Source organism: Carettochelys insculpta, chromosome 4 (assembly GCF_033958435.1).
Source record: "Carettochelys insculpta isolate YL-2023 chromosome 4, ASM3395843v1, whole genome shotgun sequence".
In the NCBI taxonomy this organism is placed as follows: domain Eukaryota; kingdom Metazoa; phylum Chordata; order Testudines; family Carettochelyidae; genus Carettochelys; species Carettochelys insculpta.
The window spans coordinates 96,709,697-96,730,793 of NC_134140.1; the positions used below are offsets into that span (position 1 = coordinate 96,709,697).

At 41.6% G+C, this 21,097-nt stretch overlaps 1 long non-coding RNA gene across 1 annotated transcript in view; it reads right to left on the bottom strand.

Moving 5' to 3' along the window:
- Positions 1 to 20,664, bottom strand: part of LOC142012662 (uncharacterized) — a 158,779-nt gene extending 138,115 nt beyond the window's left edge. Inside the window, exon 1 of the long non-coding RNA XR_012645418.1 lies at positions 20,597 to 20,664. This is a non-coding gene — a long non-coding RNA (uncharacterized LOC142012662). The remainder of the gene's footprint in view (positions 1 to 20,596) is intronic.
- Positions 20,665 to 21,097: the final 433 nt, after the last annotated feature.

Sequence of the window (21,097 nt, forward strand, 5' to 3'; positions counted from 1 at the left end):
GTAAAGCTGTACCCCTTTGCCCAGACAAAGTGTTTTTAGTGACTCTACGTGCACTTAAAACCAGCTTAAAAATTAAAACCAGTTTAAACAAATTAAACATACTATAATTCTGATAGAATACAATTGCACTAAAGTAGCACTACAAAAAAATTCTAATTGTGACAACAATGCAAATGATATAATTTTAAAATTTGTTAATATAACATTTGATTGGAAATTAGTGTGAAGTCTGAAGAAGTATTGAAACAAGGATTTGCTTTTAATTAAAAGCAATCTTCCTGGCTTTTTTCCCCTGAAAAATCTGTAACATCATCATCCTATCATAAAGATGAAGTGCTTTCTTGCTTCTTGTTCAGCTGCAAGAATAGCAAGGCCAATTAAGCATTCCTAGCTCATTGCAGAGCAGAGGTAGGTTTTAATGAGCTTTAGTTTTGAGAAACTCTGATCTCCTGTTGCTACTGTTACAAGAATTGTAGAATAGGAGTGGCAAAGTATGCATTAAGACAGTGTTCAGCAGTCTATCACCTCATGGCACACTTCAGCACCCATTTTTTCATTGCATGCCCAATATATATAACCCACTCCCCCACCACTCCCCAAGAGCCAGGAAGAGTGGGGAAGAGCCAAGAGCCTCCCCATTCTAACTCGATGCTGGTGACTCAGAGTCACTGCCACTACTGCTGCTGCCCTAGAGCCACCACCACCACCAACTCTGATGCCACTGCCACCACTCACTTCTCTCTCCAAGCAGTGGGGACGCATGCAGAGTGGCAGACAACACTCTCCATGCACAGCTCTGACACACACTGTTTTGTGCCATGGCACACCAGTTGCAGAGCACTGCATTAGGATATGCATCCATAAGTTTGCTAGTATGAATCAACTGTACAATACCCATCACTGATTTCTCATGTCTCAGCAATGGTGACAATACATTCAATTCTTCATACAGTCCAGTTCCATTTAAATCTAAATTGTCACCATGCTTCAGGAGATTTTCTAGGTTCTTACACTTTGCCATTAGCTGCACTTGTTTTCTGATTTCATTGAATTCAGTTATGTCAGACAGACATAAAAACTGTTCATGTGTGCTCAGAATGTATTAAACCTTTCCTCGTGGCAGATATTGCTTTATCCAGTACAACATTTAACAAAAAATCAGCCTCAAATATCTTTTCTAGTTCTTTTATTGGCTCATCTGCTCCTTCATATTCTGCTTGTCATTTTTTTCCCTCCCTCAAAACTTGTTACACTCGAACTTGGAAATTTTGGTTCTACACCAAATGCTCCTGAGAGTTCTCTTACTGTAACTCATGGTTCTTTGAACCAATTTTCTTTGTATTTCCCTAAAAAGTCTTGTGTTGTTTAGTAAAGTAAGTGTTGAATCAAGCTGCACTGCTGAACTCTGAACTATTTTGCTGACACTTGAATTTTTAACAAGAATGTCATACCAGATTACAGGAGAGATTAGAAACCTGAAGTTGGTTATTTCAGAGGCTAATGCCTTGGCTTCATGTCTAGCTTTTGGATCTCTGACTTTTTCAGAAACATCAACAATTGCTTCGTAAATGTCCACAGCTTGGTATCTCAATGTTTTTACACTTTCTACTCTGCTTTCCCAGTGTGTCTCAAATAGAGGCTTCACAGTAATACCACTGACGTGCTTTGATTATCTGCTATTGTTGAGTAGAAGCCAAGAAGAATACAAATGCATTGCAGGAAACCAAAAGAAATGGATTCTACAGAAGACTTGGCCATACCACACACAATCAAATTAAGGCTGTGGCATGCACACGGAATGAAAAAAGGCACATGGATTTCCACCAGTAACCTAGTTTGCAGGCCAGAAATTTGCCCTCTCCTCTTGGCTCCATTATCATAGCCTTGTTCTTGAATGTTCATTATGGGCAATCAAATTCATTTAGGTTCATCAAGGAAAGCTTGAAAAAGTCCCAGACCCTTAGTGTCCTCTACTTCTACAAATTTGATAAAAATTCCTTAACTGTAGTCTATGTTAAATCAGTAATGTCAACAAACCTCGGCCCTACTGACATCTGTTCTTGATGACTTATATCTGGAGTTCAGTCTAGAATTATGGCAAAATATTTTACCAAAGAAACGAATGAAACAATTTTGTCTGTCACTCTACCACTCACTAGCATGATCAGTTGATTTTGAGATCTTGGCCCCAAATTATTGTCATGCATTTCATTTTCAGTTACTCTTCAGTGATAAATGAAGATCTGTGTCAGATTCTCCCAGGAGTTGTACAAGACCCAAAAAAATGCTGTTCTTTGACTGGTGTAATTTCTTAAGAATTCCTCAAAGCAAGATTGGTTGCTGATGGATATTCAATCGATAATAGACATTCAAGAACCCAATGCCAATGTTGCTTTTCTGACTCCAACAGTCTTTGATTTTCGACATCAAGAGTTGCCTGATTTTTTTTAAACCGTACACTTGGCTCACACCATTTGTGCATATTTTCAATGTGGTATTGTGCCTTTTCATGTTGTGGTAACGTATGTCTGAGATTTGGCCATTCATTCATAGCCAGCTGCTATGTTAAAATTGCAGCTGTTGAAAATCTTGCATGGGAAACAAAACACAGCAGCCTTACATTTAGAGTACACAAGCCACCATCTGATGACAATTTCACCTCTGAAAGCATAAAGTGCTATTGCTGGATGGAGCGTGAGTCACTTATTCAGCCAGGCTCCAGACATCCAGTAGCCCTACCCCTGCTACTCCTGGGGAGACAGAGGGGCTGCTGCACTCAGTGCAGGAAAGTGGGAGTCAGGGCTTGCCTGAGGAGTGTATGGGCTTCATCACTTTGAAGGGGAGAGGGGTGACCTTCCAGCAAAGAATCCCACTCTCTCTGCTCTAGAGAGTATAACCAGTGTTAGTAGCTGCCAGTGGCTGCAGAATGCAGCCAGGCTCCAACAAACCCTCCCCCTGCACCCTTCCCACTCCCACCTCAGGAGCCTATTGCAGCAAGGATACTAACTGGGGTGAGGCTTCCTAAAAAGTCTCCCAGCATTTCTCACAGCCCTCACCCCTCAAACAAACAAATACACCTCACGTGGCATCCGAGGGACTGGGGAGAGACTCCTCACACTACACAGCTAGTTCTCAGGAGCTGACCCTGCCGTGCACTTCCCAGAGCACTCAGCAAACACTCATTCAGCAAGCTACACATTGCTGCTGCAACACATGTTGCTGCAACTCCAGGCCAGCCACTTGTGGTGCCCCACTAATTCTGGAGCCCTACACAGCTGTGTAACTTGTGTATGCGTACAGATGGCCCTGGATGTATATTAGGTCAATGGTTTCTCTTATTATTTCAACAGCTAAGACACCACACCCATGGCCATGTCGCATGAATCATCATGTTTGGTTTTATTGATCCATTTTATTGCAAGTGGTGTTATCCTCCCTCTGCTTTCCATCCGAGTTTGCAAAAGTTATATTTTGAAAAGTGATATTAACATCCCAAGAGGCAAAAAGAGCTGATAAAAGAAGACACAAACATGCATGACAACCACATTCTCAGTATTTGAGTCCTGGCTGGTTTCCAGTATCTCCATAGGATTACTACAGGGCATTGAGGGCCTCAGTGCAACTTAAACAGTCAAGCAGGCAACAGCTGTCAGGTTGCCAAAAACTGTCTTTTTAGGCAACAGCTGTGCATGCTGTCATCAGCTACTTTCACACAACTGTAGTAAACCAATGACAAGCATGCTTTTTACTTGATTATTAACAGCTTACTGCAGGGGACATATGAATGGGAATTACTCGTCTATTTGACAACTGGATGAAATGTAGAATAAAAAAAAAGATATGTGATCTACTTTCTGGATTACAAAATTACTACCATGTCACTTTGTCAGCTACACTACACAGCTTCCTTACAAGACAGCTGTCTAAAACCTGGTCTTTGTTCCCCATTATGTTTCCCCAGGTGAAAAGTGTCAAATGCATATTTCTCAAGAGAGGTTTATTGACTGTTTTATGTTGGTTATTCAGAGATCACTACATTCAGTATGCATAGAAAGTTGGCTTAGTTTCCAATCATATTACAACCCACCTACCATTCACTTTTACCTTTTTAGACCCAGTGCTGCTGTTCTCAGCTTTGCAGCACCTAACAGATCTATCAGCCAAAATTCTAATGTCAGTCAACGGGACTTTGACTCATAAGTGCCTAAATACCTTTGCAAATGAGCTTTAGATTCCTGAATCAGTGAGGTGGTGTGATGCTGAGCACAGCAACATTGACATACCTTTTAAAGTCTGGGCTTTAGTGACTAAGGGATTTTTAAACAGATAATTCCTTGATTGTATTGAATCAAATTGTACAATTCAAATAAAGGACATAATTCAAATTAAATCCAAACCAATATTACTCATTGGGTACTGCCTGCCTTCATTCAGTTAATGTGTGAAGTCTGGCTTACGTGAACGACTGAAAAGACTGTTTTGCTAGTGGTGATTGCCTCTGATCTCCAGAAGGTAACTTGGCTTTGGCTAAAAAGGAGGTTCATACTGATGCCTGTCTTCTTGGTAGAGGTATCAATCTGCTGATTTGACAGTACAGGTACATTAAAAGTGAAAGTAGTGCTAACATTTCAACAACATTGATCTGACCTATTAAAGTAGTATCGCGTTCAGAGAAAAAAAACACATGAGAATTTCTGTGGTGCTGAAAGAAAAGTTCAGTCAATACATTTACAGCATGTTGTATGTATTCATTTGAGCATATGGCGCTGTGAGTTGTTCTTCATGACCAATTTTCCTTGAGGCAGCTTGCTATTCAGTTAAGTCCTGAGACTTCAGAGTGTAGCAACTCTCCCTTGCTAAGCAGTGTCACTCAGGGTATAAAAAAATATGCCATATTAGTAAGTGAAGCTATACCAACATTATTTAGTAGGGCAGGAAGAATCTGTTAACTCACTAAACTTCATGAGACTGCATTCACATATCTCCCAGGCTATGATTTGATGTCAGGATTTAGACTTCTCTGGACTTCATCCAGGACTCTATGGCCTAATGGGGCCATTCGAGCGCACAAGATTTTCTGAAAATCACATCTTTCATACCAGTATATCCGAAGTGCCTCAATACAGATGGCTTTAAGTAGCTGCACACAGACTGGGTTTTACAGCACTGAGTCATTCATCAGCACAAAATGGGAACGTTCCGCTATACACTTGAAATAAGGGAAAGAGCAAAGTATTAGAAAGTGGTAGGTCCATAGATTCCAAGAGAGACTCATGACAAGTTAACATTGCCATACGAAATGATGCCCACCAATTTATTAGCCAGAACCATCTAAAAGACCAAATGTTATTGATGAAAGGAAATGTTGGAAGCCCAGAGTGTCCTGGGTTCCAGTAACTGTGTCCCTGAGCAAGGCACTTGCTCTCTTTGGCCCTTATCCTGTTCTTACTGATAACACCCTAAATCTTACTTACTGTAACATAAGCAGTGACTCAGACAATCCTCTGGAAAATTATCTCATTTGCTTTCTTAGAGTTAAGCCAAGCTTTGCTGGATAAATATATTGTTTTTAAAATGTCTGTAATACTGTGTGGTATCTCCATTAGCAATTCTGTGCTGTGTCTCATGACAATGGGAGAACTATAATATAAAATAATTATAGCCAGAGCAAGAAGCCTGGTTTTCTAGGAAATTTGTTATGCAGATTTTATATGACGCTAATATGCAGCAGCTTTTCAATTCTTCTTGTGGTGCTGTAACTCTACCTTGAAATATAATCAGTTAAATTGCATTAAGAGAACTGTGTCTTGTTTTTTCTAGTTCAAGTGTTTATTATACACACAGCCTGAAAAAAGTTTAAAATGATCTGTTGGACAAATTTCCAAGAAAACCTTTTTTAAAACCCTATGCAGACTTCCGCCATTTTAGAAAAGTTAAAAGCCTTCAGTATTACCTGAAGTCCCAAAATTGTACCAGTAATACTTTTAGTAATTCATACCAGGGAAGTGAATTTAGAAGATATAAGAATTATGTAGCATTTTAAAAGGAGTATGTGAAGATGGAAATTGCTGGAACACAGAGTAGCTTTTTCATCAAAAAGTTGCATTTAATGGCCTATCGTCTGAAATATTGAAATCATGAGATACCCTACTTTCACGTTACTTCATGGCATCACACATAATCACTTCCCTCGACTTGATGAATCTTATAGAATTACTGTCAAGCTATATATGGCTGAGAGATCTGTTTCTATGAAGCTGATTTGTGGTTTTGCAGCTAAGTAAAAAGATAAATCCATCTGCTTTCTTTCATCTCACCTTTTATGAAGTCTGTAGGATGATGCCTGTAGAATTTTTTTAAAATCTCTCTTTGGCTGCTCCATTTTCAGACATCAAACCAGAATTTTTCAGCACAGCAGATTGAAGCATCTCTCCACAGTGGTTATAAAGCATCATTAATTCTCAGCTTTAAAACCTCTGCACTCATGATGGACACATATTCAAATACTCACCAGCATTCCTAGTTCAGACAAAGGTTGTGGTGCAAAATATGTCATAAGCAGATTCTTGCCGTACTGAATTACTCACCACAACTTCACTCCAAAGAGCCTATTATTGAGAGGCAGAGAAGAAAGACAGAGCTATTTCACTTTAATACTTAACATTCTGAGCCTATTTGATATTTGAAGGTTTGGCTTCTAGAGTTGACAATATTCATCATTCTGAAGCATTGAAGCTTTCAGAGCAAGGGTAGTGTTAAAAAAATAGTAAATTATCCATGTTTTAGGAGAGCACTGCTAACTACCATCAGGGTTGAGAGGCATTAAAAAAAAGCTTCTAATGCTGTACTCATCTGCCTTAAACAGTCTCACAGCTTTTTTTTTTTTTTTTTTTTTTTTTTTAAAAAGGCTTCAAACTAACAGACCACATTAAAAAGAAAAAAAAAATAGGAAGTCTGACTATAAACAGATGGCTAGACTTGTGTAGCTAAATTCTACCCGCTGCGTGACCAGCGCCTCCTCCCAGGAGTAGACAAGGACTAATTCGTTCCTATAGCAATCTAAAGCAGCCTCAGGACTGTGCTAAGTTCTGACTGGTTACTCACAGCCAAGCCTGCCTAGAGGAAGGGGAGGACAAAGGGTCCAATTGGCAGCAGCCAGAGCTGCAGGCCCTTTAAATTGCTGGCAGAGTACCACATAGTGCACTCCAGGCACCACTGAGGGCTTGGGGTATCAGGGGGGGATGTGGGCTGGACAGCAGTAAGGGCTGGCTGCCCCCAACCTCACCACTTCTACCTGAGGCCCTGCCCCTTCAGGGGGCATGAAGCAGGCACCCCTACCTTGTTTAGGAGCCCAGTGAGGCTGTCAGCCCCACTGCCCACAGCCCTATGGGGCCATTTTACCAGCAGAGGATCACTAGATTATAGAGGTGCTCTGACTACCAGAGCCAGCCCAGAAAGACCCAGCTGGTAGACAGGCCCAAGGTGGTAAGCTGACAGCAGGTGGATGCTGACAGTTGATGTTATTTTCAGTTCGAGCACAGGGACCTGAAGGTGCAGGGCCCAGGGCAATCTCTTTGCTCGCCTTGGCCTAAGGCTGAGCCTGCTGATGACATCACTTTCCCAAAGCCGAGGCTTCAGTGCTTGGGGCTGTGCTGGTAGGTCCTACTGGAAATTCCTCCTGCACTGGGAGAATATCCAGCTATGCCTCTCAGTGTCCTCATTTCAAAGGGTATCACCCATTTCAGTCCCAGTAATTGATGGGCAACCTACATTTGGCATCGTCAGATTTAACATTGAAAATTTTTTGTATCAGAAATGAAGGCTCATTAATATGAGGTTAAGGACAAAGCTATTTACACTAAAGGAAGGCGCCTTGTAGCATTTTATGTTTCCTATGAGAATGATTATTCTGTGACCTTCATATCAGGAACATCACGAGGCATGTCCTGAAAGATCTTGCTTCGCAGCCTCCTTATACACCCTAGAGGGATGCAAACAGCTCAGAATGGGGCAAAAGATCCACCCTAGGCAGTGACAGAATGAGTGTGTTTGTGTGTTCATGCATAGGCTGTAACATATCTCTCTCTACTCAAGCTGCACAGAAATGAGTGATTGCAATCTGCAGCGCTCTCAACTAGTCTAAAAATATTAAATTTATCTTCCCCTTTTAAATTAAAAACAAGTTTTTGGGTTTTTCCCTATGGGGAACATTTTACTGTTAACCAGGCTTTCCTGTAATGCTTTGAGATCCATTCTGGTGATAAAATAAATACATTTCATCTAGCAAGGGAATAGCCATCTTCAATCCTGTAATAAAATGGAGCTGTCTAAAATTTACATCATCTGTCAGGTCTGCCTGTGTTGTCCACTTAAGCCACTAAAGCAGGGATTGGCTCTCACTCTTACAAACTTATCCCCTGGCAAGTATCTTGCACCTATAGTCCAGTGTGTAGCAGTAAATATGCCCCTTTTTGTTTATTCATGAACGGGTCTCCCTCTGTTACAAAAAATAGATACGAACCTCTGGATCACAAAAGCAGGAATCTGGCCACCATTTGCAAATGTCCAACAGCTGATACTAACTTTTAAACTGGTAAGTGCACACTTGAACTTGGCAGGACACACCACCAATGACAATGGCCTGTGTATTACGACAAAGAGATTTTAACACCAAATTACAAGGGGAGTCACCTGAATTGGAATTCATTTTCAAGTTTGATACTTATCGCCATGGACTCGAAGATCTCTATTACTTTACATGTTACAAGGACAATTTTCCCAGCTTTGGTATTTGCAGTGATGGCATACATCTCACTTAACTTCACAGAAGATTTTTTTTCTCCTCCCTGCCCCATTCCTTCCCGTACTTAGCTGATTCCTCAGTTTTTCTCTCTCTCTCCAGATCTGTAGAAGTGGGTGTTTCCCATAAAAGCTCAGCACCTAATAAATAGTACTGTTAGTCTTTAAGGTGCTATGGGACTGATTTATTTTTTCTGAGGCTTTCGTGCTTATTCCAGTATATGGAGCAGTAAGTCTCACTAAACAGTAGAATAGAAAATGCAGTTGCTTTTCTTTACAATTGTTCCATCATTAGTTTCTGATCCCCTTCAGGATTAGGAGAGGAAACACTTTATTGCCACAGGAAAGACACACAAAATACATGTCTGGTCACTCTCATCTCTGCATCCTGTCAGAGGCAGATCTACTGGCCACAGTGTCATGTCTTCATGGTTTCCATGCTCAGTTACTCCAAAGCAAGAAACTAGATACTCCAGGTAGTACAAAATGCAGCAGCCCATTTATTAACATGGGTTTATGAATTAGCAGCTCTTTACTACTCCAACCATGGTGACGGCTACTAGCTGAAAATCAATAATGACTAAATCTAGTCTTGACTTCTAAGCCTTTATCTTTTTCTGTCTCCCTCTCTGTACATGTAGACAGGTTGAACCTCTATAATGCAAAACTTCTCTGATCCATCAACACCCCTGGTCCAGCATCATTGGCAGCTGATGCACTCATGGCAGAAAAATGGCAGGCTGGGATCAGCATCATTGCCTTACCAGGACAGAATGGAGCTCCCTGCTGCAGAGACCTGGGAGACAGTGGTCAGGCAAAGAAATGCCACCATTGATTTCCCCTTGTTAAGCAAAGTCCCTAGTTCTGGGACCAGTTGTGTGTATAGATTCAGATTCAACACACAGCAGACAGAGCAAGATTAATGGCAGTTGGAGACAACAGTTGTAGTGAAAAGCTCTCAGATGAAAAATAATGCATACAGCTCTGGTCAACCGTATTCAAGAAAGAAATTGACACTGGAACGGATGCAGAGAAACGCTGCTAGGATGGTCAGTGGAATGGAGAGCTTACCTTGTGACTATGTCCACACTAGATTGATGTGTCGACAGAAGTTTCTGTCAGAAGGTATCTTCTGACAAAACTACTGTTGACGGATCACAGCCAGACTGCCATGCAGATCCAAAGAGATACACCTGCTCTGTTGACAGGGAGTGGTCAGATTGCTTGGCTGCTCTCAACAGAACAGCCAACCAGAGGCATGGCAGACAAGGCTGCCCAATGTCCCTGAAGCCCTGACTGTTGACAAAGGGCCCCCCACAACATCCAGACTGGTTTTCTGTCAACAGAATCTGTCACCAGAGGCATTCTACCTCATGGGGCAGCAGCAGAACACTGTCAACAGGACTGCTGTGTTCTGTCAATTTACTTTTGACAGAATGCCTTGGGAATGTGAATGTTCCACAGGTTTTCTCGACAAAACTCTAGTGTAGACATAGCCTATGAGAAGAGGCTAAGGATACAGCTATGCAGAAATGCTATTTCAAAATAAGCTGTTCTGGAACAGCTATTTCAAAATAGTCCATCTAGACACAAAGGCTGGGTCTACACAGAGATATCCTGCTGACAGCTTTGTGCTAATGAGCACTCTCACAATTGCAAATGGCTACTCATTAGCATATTGCCATAGCTCATTAGCATGGGTGTGCAAGAACTTGCTGCCAGCAAAGGGTGATGCTGGCAGTAAACAGGCCACGTAGACACCCCCCTGTTGCCAGCCCCTTATGCCTCAAAGGGTAGACAAGCAATTCTTATTTGCCACATTTCTAGTAACAAAAGTTACTTTCAAAATTTAAAACAATACTTCTGCCTTTTCTTCCTCGATCAGGGTCTGCATGCACACCAGCTATGAGATTCTATGTATTTTGTAAGATAACATGGCACAGATACTTTATTAGCTAAACAAAGCTGACTGAAATCCTTACAGCAAAGTTATGCAGAGGTAAGGAACCAGGGACTTGTACTAGCCTCCTCCCTGGATATAAAGTTTTCATGCTGAAGCCATTAAAGACTTGATGTGAATGTTGTCGCAGTGCTTTCAAGGGCCAAATGATGTTATAAACTCACTGTCTGTCATTGAAACAGTATTACAAAAGGTTTGGTGGAATTTGTTGTTGCTTTTAAACAGACTGGTTTACTTGATTTCTTGGCCAACACCCAAAAGCCTGTATTTTAAAGTTGAAAACGTATTGATCAAACACAAATAATCAAAACAAGTGTCTGCGCTGAAACTGAAGCTGAATCATTAGGCAAAAATAAATAAATAAAATAAAGTCTGTTAAAGTCTCTCTCCCTTTGGAAGCAAACTGAGTCTTTTCTTTACCCACCAATAACTTCTCCCTCCACCCTAGCTTGTCTGGTTGCTCTTCATGGCTGATGGGAGGAAGCAGGACAGGCAGAAGTGGCACTGTCCTGCTCCCTGCCACCTGCCAGGGAGAGTGGCCAAACATGCCAGGAGGGGGTACGCACAAGGAAAGAAGGATGTGAGCTCCTCTTCCTTCCCACAACCTGCAAGGCAATTTGGGGGGGACATTTGATTACATATGCCTGCCATGCATTGTCTCTGGTCAGAGGTGTGAAAAAGCACACACCCCAGCCAGCATAATTTCATCAGTATAAGTATCAATCTGGAAGCCACTATGTCAGCAGAAAACCCTCTCCCACCAATATAGCTACTGCTGCCTATCTGTCTCCTGGGGGCATTGAGCTGCTACACAGGAGACAGAGAGGCACAGCAGCTGTGGTACAACTCTGCCACAGTAAGGTCTGTAGTGTAGACATAGAACAATAAAAGTATTTCTAAAATGTCTGTTGCCTTAGTATCTGAGGGTGAGGGCAGCCCTCTTGATGGGCTTCAAAGGGATCAAATGAGGAAGCTCCAGAACTAAAAGCATAAACCATTACAACTTGGGCTCCAGAGCAAAACCACTTTAGCCATGTCAGTACCAGATTCATCTCCTCTGTGAATCAAGCACCAAAGGAAACTCATGGCAAACACTCACCAGTTGGTTATAGGAGCACTAATTAACCTTTGATTAGAGACCAGTGGATATTGAAGACTGCCCCGTATAGATCACTGTTTTTCAAGAAACAAATCTATGCATTTCACACTGATGTATACAACTCAATTGTTTCCTTGTTCAGCAGCTTGTTCCATACAAGCAACAGCTCTTCTGGAGACCCCTTATTTATTCCCACTGCTCCCAAAGCTGTCTGCATGTGAAGTTTCATGAAGCATGTGAATATGGTAATCACATCCACTTCCTGTTTTTTGTTGGTGTTCTGCCAGTGACAGGTTTATTGATCATGTCAGTGATGTCAGAGAGTTGCTTTGTACTTCAGTCATCTGTAGTGGCATTTGGGATGGGTTTTTTCCTGCCAGCAAACAATAGCTTTTATAGTTGGTGTAATATTTCTTCCAGCTTAGAAATATTACACCAAATGTAAAAGCTATTGATTGTAGGCTGAAAATACACCAACCAATTACTGCTGGAGAGGAGATGAATACAAAGTGCTCTCTAGCTGAAGTAGTTCCAGCTGGTGATACACAGAAGACCACACCAGTACTTGTAAGCACACAGACCTGTGTTACAGGTTCATAACAAGCAAATGCCTGATTTTTTTTTTATTACGGGTTAAAACCTGACACACTTTATTCCACACTATGCTTTCCTGCAATTTTCAAAATGGATTTGTCATTGCACTGACACACCATACATCCATGTTCATACCTTACACACAGAGTAACCGTGTTTGTACAAGGAAAGTTGTTGAAGAGAAACTATTTGATGCTCAATAATACCATGGCAAAATGCAATAGCAACATCTTATGTGAAGTTATAAACATAAGACAAGTTAATCACTAAAAAGTGGCCGAACAATTTCCTCAGAGATAAAAGGCAAGCTGATGTCTCAGCCAGGTGCAAACACAGCTAATGGATCATTTCTTCCTAAGTGTTCTTTGGGGAAAGTCAGCAGGGACCGAAAAAAAAAATCTACATCTTAAAGAAACAGCAGTGAGTTCTGTTTCACACAGACTGCTTGTCACTTTGCTCCCAACTGGAAATGATTCTCAACATGGGGACGTCACTCTAAAAAGAAGGGACAGATACCACAAGACACCCCTTATTGTCCTGCCTATTGCATTCACATCACGTAAAGCATCAAAGGAAGTTTTTACTGGCCTCTAGGAAAAAAGATTCTTGGCCTAAGAAATTTTATCAGTAAGGCTGCTGAAACCATGTTGTAAGAAAACTTTGTTTTCAATTTCACATAAGTTAGGCACTGAGTGCCTTGGTTTTTCTTGTAACCACTTCTTACTTGTGTGCCTCATTATTTGTACTTACTTCAGATCTCTTTGTAGTAACAAATTTGCTTTAGCTAATCCAGAGAACGTAAAAATTCAGATGTCTGGGAACTCCATTTGGGATGACAAGTTGTGTGCCTATTATTTCTAGTAAAGAAGAAACGTTTATTGTTTGGGGGGGCGGGGGTTGGGCATCACAGGACATACATTTCTGGAGGATAATCGAAGCCTAGGGTTGCACTGGAATCACCAATTATAGCCACGACTGGTGAGAGCCAGAGTATAACCTCAGTATGGCTGGACTGGCAGGCTGTAGTTATACAGACACTCAGAATGGGGCTTGCATGCTGAAAGGCTATTTGTAAGTGAGTCTGGTGGGAGTTACCTCTGCAAGGCTTTGTAAGGCGCCCAGTGTTGCAGGGCAGGGGTGTTGCAGCTGCTCATTAGTCTGGACTGTGCTCTGTACATCACACATTTCTGAGAGGAAAAGTTTCACAGGAAGCACAGAGGATATCTTGCTGTTGGTTTGTAATGGTAAAGAGAAACCCTAATGCAACTTTTATTCACTCCCTACTCAGGAAAAAGTTACTATTGGTTTCAGTAGATTCCTGACTGAGCGAAGACTGAATAAAAATGATGGGTCTGATTGTGCAACCTTTACTGTTTAGTAATAGCCTATGTACCTGACTTTGACAGGACTACTTTAGGGATATGGTACCAATCAGTGCAGAAGGGTGTCAGAATCTGAACCTTTGTGATTGGACCCATTTCATGACATCCATTCACCACAGGTGGCTCCTATTCCTGGCTGCTCTGGAGCAGTGTTCCTTACATTTTTTTTCCTTCCAGGAGAGAATAAATTTTATGTACATCAAGGCATATGTACATGTGCTCCACCAATAGAAACACATGCTGCTTGTTACAGGTGGCAACAGTTGTACTGCTAATCAGCTGAATCTCCACAGGGGTGACAGCCCAAGTTCTCTTCTTCAGGGAACGCTGCTCTGAAGATGACCATTTTTCCCACATCAGTTCCCCTTCTATTGTATGCCCTCCTGCTGCTCCCTCACCTTCTGTAACTCCGAAGCGTTTCGTTACGTTGGGAGGGGTTGCAACTGCTTTGGAGGATAGGATCATAATTCTAAATGATCTGGATAAATTGGAGAAATGGTCTGAGGTAAACAGGATGAAGTTTAATAAGGACAAATGCAAAGTGCTCCACTTGGGAAGGAACAATCAGTTTCACACACAGAATGGGGAGAGAGTGTCTAGGAACGACTACAGCAGAAAGGGATCTAGGGATTATAGTGGACCACAAGCTAAATATGAGTCAACAGTGTCATGCTGTTGCAAAAAAAGCAAACATGATTCTGGGATGCATTAACAGGTGTGTTGTGAACAAGACATGAGAAGTCATTCTTCCGCTCTACTCTGCGCTGGTTAGGCCTCAGCTGGAATATTGTGTCCAGTTCTGGGCACCGCAGTTCAAAAAAGATGGAGAAACTAGAGAGGGTCCAGAAAAGAGCAACAAGAATGATTAAAGGTCTAGAGAATGTGACCTATGAAAAAAGGTTGAAAGAACTGGGCTTGTTTAGTTTGGAAAAGAGAAGATTGAAGGGAGACATGACAGCAGTTTTCAGGTATCTAAAAGGGAGCCATAAGGAGGAAGGAGAAAACTTGTTCTTTTTGGCCTCTGAGGATAGAATAAGAGGCAATGGGCTTAAACTGCAGCAAGAGAGGTTTAGGTTGGACATTAGGAAAAAAGTTCCTAACTGTCAGGGCGGTCAAACAGTGGAATAAATTGCCAAGGGAGGTTGTAGAATCTCCATCACTGGAGATATTTAAGGACAGGTTAGATAGATGTCTATCAGGGATGGTTTAGATAGTACTTGGTCCTGCCATTGGGGCAGGGGGTTGGTCTCGATGGCCTCTCGAGGTCCCTTCCAGTCCTAGTGTTCTATGATTTTATGATTATGTGCAGTGTTCTTCATCACAGCCTGTAGGGGCCACTTCCCCAGTGGTTGGTAGAAGAACGTGGGTGCACTTATCAGCAGCCAAGGTCTACGTAATCCTGAACCTTTTCCTGAGCCTTTCCTGCTCCTGGCATCCCCCACCTCTATTTGCCAGCTAAGACTTCCAGAAAATAACTGCTAACTAATTTCTATAGCCAATTCCCTGCAGCCACTTTCTGCTGTCTACTCCCCAGAGTAAAGACGACTCACCTGTTCCTGCAGGGGTTATCTCCCCCCAAGATTAGGGCTTTCCTCTAAATCTTAATTTCCCCAGTTTGGTTCGTAATAGGTTAAATGGTCCCTCTACATTAACCCCTTCAGGGAAGTCTGGGGAACCCCCATAAGGAAAATCTTCATCACATTTTTGTTAGATTATTATAACGTTAAATATTGGGGTAAGTTTAAAAATCACCAGATTTCAAACTCAGGAAATTATTTATTTGCATTATATTAGTATCTGGAGGCCCTGATTCTTGCTTTAACCCCCACCATTTAAACACTGTACAAACACGTAATGTGATTAGGGCAGTCCAGATGGCTGATACAGAGTCAGGGAATGGCAGCCCAGAAAAGGCATGCAGGACAATTAGGAGCAGCTGGCAGGGAGCTGGCCCTGGCAGAATGGGGCCAGCTGACTCTACTTCAAGCCTGTGGGAAGCTTTAAAAGCCTTCCCAGTTGGGAAGGGGAAAGGAAGAGACACACAGTGTCAACAGTTACAGAGCTAGAGACAGCAGGGGAGCAAGACCTAGGAGGAGTGGCTGGACTCCCTGCCTCAGAAATCAGCTGTTAAGTCCAAACCCTAGCAAAGGGGAAAGGCTGCCAGCCCAAACACTGGCCAGGGAAGTGGGGGCTTTGCCCTAACAGTAAGACACAGTCCCTATTCTGATCAGCTTACAGGCTGGCCATACAAAACAGACAGTGGGAAGAAAAACAAAGACACAGCAAGTTCAAGGGACTTGCCCAGGGCCAATCAATGTCACATAGAACCCAAGTCTGCCCTTTTTATGTCCGATGATGTCACCACACTGCCACAAAAAAGGAAAAGCCCTAGATCTATATGCGTCAAGATTTCCAGATTCAATGTAACATTTGCTTGTTCTCCATCAGAAAGAATCAGCCCAAGTAACTGACTCATTTTCTGCTCACACCACCAACTACCTCTGCAGCTGCCAGCCTGCACTACTTTTCTGCTATTAGCTATGCACAGGGCTTCTAGAAGCTCTGGTCAAACTGTATGACCTCTGGAGGCTTTCCATTAGTACACAGTGTGTGTGCCAGACAATACAGAGGGGAAGAGGAGACATTTGAACTATAAAGTCAAGGAGCTGAACAAGTTCCAGATAAATTGGCAAATTCCTAATGCTAAATCAAACCAAGGTTCTTATTTGGTTTGACAGACAGCATATTTTACAGTGAAACACTCAAAGGATATATTATGTACACATCTAACATTCATCTCAGCATCTGTTGTGAAAGGTGGTATTTTCAATATATCTAAGAGGACTCAGGAGCACAAGTCACAGTAACCGTCAATAGCACTTTACTTTACCCAAGTATTATCGAAAAACCATCCCTCAATGAACTGACATTAGTCTTCACAACTACCAAACCAAAACAACTCTGGGCATAGTTCACCAGGCAGCTTTCACATATTAAGGCCAGGAGAGAACACAAGGTCATCTAGTCTAATCTTCTGAATTAGACAGCTTTACAAGCAAGTAACATACCCCAGAAACTCTATAGACAGATACCCTGTTGCAGAAACAAAGTTGTCCTCTTTTGTTTCAGCAATGGTATTTTAAATACACTTCTTCAAGGTGTGAAATTAGATGCCAGCACTCTCCATAACTCATCTATGCAGAAACTACACCTCTGGATCAGAAAGATGCTTTGACAGTCTCTGTATGTTAAGTCAGCTATAGAAAGTCATAAATATTGCAATTTTAGCAATGAACTCTTACTATACTTACAAAATTTAGCTAATTAAGTATCTCCAGTAAGTGATATAATTGATGTCCTGCTTGGTATATACTGAGATCTATAACCCAACACCAAACCTTTCCCGTGCAGGTAATCCTTATGAATTCTACTCCTTTTTATGATTCACAGACATTTACTCAGATTGGTTCTCAAGAAGTACTTACGTATGTTTTTAGTATCAGTAAAAGAGTTTTGCAGAAAAATGGTACCATAAGAAGAACAGAGAGAAAGTGGCAGGTGAGGTTAAAGCCAAAAAAAATTGTGGCCTCTTTCCACCTATGCTGCCAGAGCAGCATCAGAAGGGTCCAATTATATATAAGAACCAGATTCTTCATAACAAAAAAGCAGTTCAGTAGCAGTTTAAAGACTAACAAAATAATGTATTAGGGGGTGAGCTTCCGCGGGATAGACCCACTTCTTGTTTTGAAAGAGAATTAGTTCTCTGAAAGTATTAATCCATACTTTAGCTTTAATACTGTAGACAATACGGAAATCCATTGAACAGCTTTTATCATAGGACATACTGATTCTTATGGTATGAGTGTGTGTGTGTTTAAATCAACTTCACCACCCTTATGCTAGGTGCCAAAACAGCATAGTCATAGTAAGACTTAGAGATGGGCCTTAAACACAAATTGCTAGTCAAGACCAGTCCAAACATAAAGACATTTAGAGTCAGATGTTGCAGTGATGGACACAATATGAAAAGCCAGTAAAATAGATGCATATTTGCATCAAGAGGTTTGATTCAGGCTAATTTCTAATAAGAATCAACATTAGCTTTCATCCATAATTCAAACTAAGACTTTGGTACGTCTACACTAGCAAAGTTAGTCATTGTGAAACAGTTTTCTAACAGTCAAGATAGGCAACTCAGTCCTGGCCATTCCTTATTAGTCAGAGCATTCAAGGCCATTGGCTGCTCAGCAGAGCTGATTTTAGAGGCTGGCAAACCAGGCACTCGCCTGGGGCCGCAAAAATGCTGGTCCAGCATGTTGGATTCATCTGCTGTCTTAGCAGCCAGCTTTCCCCCACACTGCACAGTCCTGAGCAGGCATTTCGCTCCTGGGCTGGCTCCCACCATGCTGTCCACACTCCCTGGCCAGCCCCCAGCACACTGCCTGCGCTCTGCTCCTGGGTTGGCCCCCACCAGGCTGCACATGCTCCTGGGCGGGCACTCCGTTCCCAGACCTCCTCTGCCACGCTGCACACTCCAGGATTGGGATGGCTGCTGGGTGTGGAGCTGATGCAAAACACTGGGCTCAGGGTTATTGTGGTGGGGGGGGGTCACCATTTTCAAGGGGCTGCTGAAATTTGCCCAGGGACACCAATTGGCTAGGACCAGCCCTGCTGCTCAGTATCACATCAGCTAATCATGGATAAGCCATGGTCATAGTAAGGTTTTCCTATAGTTAGATGAGAATATGTTGGATGAAGCTTGTCCTTCTCTCTGCTAACTAATTGGCATGGTGTCAATTAACCTGATTACATTAAAAGAATTCTTTCATCTATGGCATTTCCTAGCAGAGAAGAAAAGGGACAATTGGATTAATATACAGAAAAATTGCCTTGATCAGAATTTTATTGTGTTAAGACTGAATCAGTAAGTTTGTCTGGTAAATCCTTAATTTCCCTGGGTAGGACATTCCCATGTGTACCAAGTCCCTACAAATTTTGTTATGCTCTAAATGCCTTTCCATGGGGTTTGTCTGACTGCTAAGTAAACTATCTAATAAACCTTGCCAAACTGAAGGCTGTCCTTGGCTCCCAGACTCTTTCTTCCCCTCTTGTTTTTGCTTTCATCCACTTGTCAGTTCTCAGTACAGCACTCCTCTATCACAAAATGAAAGTCAAAATCAATAGCTTTGCCAGTAGCCAAGAGTGGATCTGTACCTCTCAAGTTTTTATCTTTGAAACATTCATGCTATGATTGTTTTAAACATAGGTTTAGAGCATAAATATAGAGAAAGCACCATTCTATATAAACAAAGACCAAAAGACACATTCTCCCAAGGCCCTTCATATATGTTTTCCACTTTCGCTTTTCTTGATTCCAGACGGGATTATAAATTGAAGTAGATAGGCTGTTTGGTGAAGTATTTTTGAACTGTTGGGAAGCAGAAACTCCCAAAAATCCTGTAAGAACTTATTCTTGGGGAATTTCCAGCTCTGTTTTGCAAAATCAAGTGGTTTAAGACTTTGAGTTACTCATCCAGATCAGACTGATTTTTGTATCAGCTCATTAGACACAAATGGTGAGGAGCATTCTCAAGAACTGCAGTTGTGTAACTAGTTAGGATTTTGTCCAACATGTCACTTATTCAAGAGAGTTTTCCATGCTGTCATTACCCTAAAGATTCTTTTCACAGTTTCTGTAACAGTGGCATCTGCAGAGGGGAGCTCCAGCCACTTGAAACTCATTAAAACATGCTTGAGATTGACAATGGGTTGAGAACATCTGTCAGACTTGGGCAAGATTTCAATCAAGTGTGATGTTGCTGTGTTACTTTGCTACACTGGCTTAATAAATGAGTTGGCTGCTGTCGACTCAAGGAAAGTCAAGTTCTAATTACTAGCCTGTTCTTTTTTTTCTGTATCTTAAATGTACTTCCACTTAAATGTTCATGGTCTATTGGAAATGTATTAAAATGAACCTGTTGTTAAAATATAAAGGTGAAAATGTTGGCTCACATTTCAGCTTGCTGTATTGGGTAAGATCAACCAATTAATAATAGGGTACAGAATCCCCTCCTGAAAGTATAAAAACACATTTCCATCTAGCCAAAAGCCGTAAAACTATTATCCAACCCTGTAGGACACTGCCTTCTGTTGAGGCAGATATAGAGAGTCTCATACAAGAGTATAAAGCTTCTAAAATCCAAGCTTTATCTGGTAACCAAATAACTTCCATAATAGTATGTATGTCCTATCATTCTCCTCCAAAGAAGCTGAGGAAGTGTCAGGCTAAATTTAGTGCATACCAATTGAACCCTGAAGGACTGTTGAGTTATTTCAAAAGGAGCAGAAAAGAAGTGGCCCAAATCATTTCTCACCTGCGGAGAGGTTTAGTCCTGTGGACAGTGTCCTCTCTTGGATAAAGGTGGAGGTAGCTCTCTCTGGGGACAGGAGGGCTTCCAATAACCTTTTTAGGACACAGTTAAAATCTTTTTGTTGAGTGTTTTGCACTCAAAACTTATGCTTAGTTATTCTCTGCTTTGTCTCCCAGCACTCCTGCAACCCTATATATAGATTTAAGATACAACAGTAGCAATGCTTTTTGAAAACAAACAAATGGGCAAGATGCAGGAACTCCTGAAATATCAACACTTTTGGCTGTGGAAACATTGTTCACTATTATTAATTTGGTATGAAACCCTTGCTTGAAATTAGTTCATCTATGTAACTACAGAAGCCTGGGTGAATGGAAAGTGAATGACTTACCAGCATTAATTAGGTGTCTCCGAGATACAAAACGTTTTGGATATTCCGGGCAGCTTGTACTGCATAACTGTAACCTCACCCATTAAGGAATGGTATTCATGGGTTTTAAACGGAGCAGAAAAATGACAAGTGCAACATGGAGCCTTAAAGTTACAGAGCAGGATAAATGACCTGTGTGCTACCAAGGCCCTAACCAATGCAGAGCAGCAGACCCAGAAAAAATAAAGTTAAAAACGTCCCAAACACATACATCTGAAGTAACTGTAGAATATAAATGTACTACCAAGCAATTTTAGAATATGTATATGCTGGATTATATATTACATGGCTGGGAAGATATCTAAGGGTATGCCTACATAAGAACATAAGAACATAAGAACATAAGAACATAAGAATGGCCATACTGGGTCAGACCAAAGGTCCATCAAGCCCAGCATCCCATCTGCCGACGGTGGCCAATGCCAGGCGCCCCAGAGAAGGAGAACAGAAGACAAGTGATTT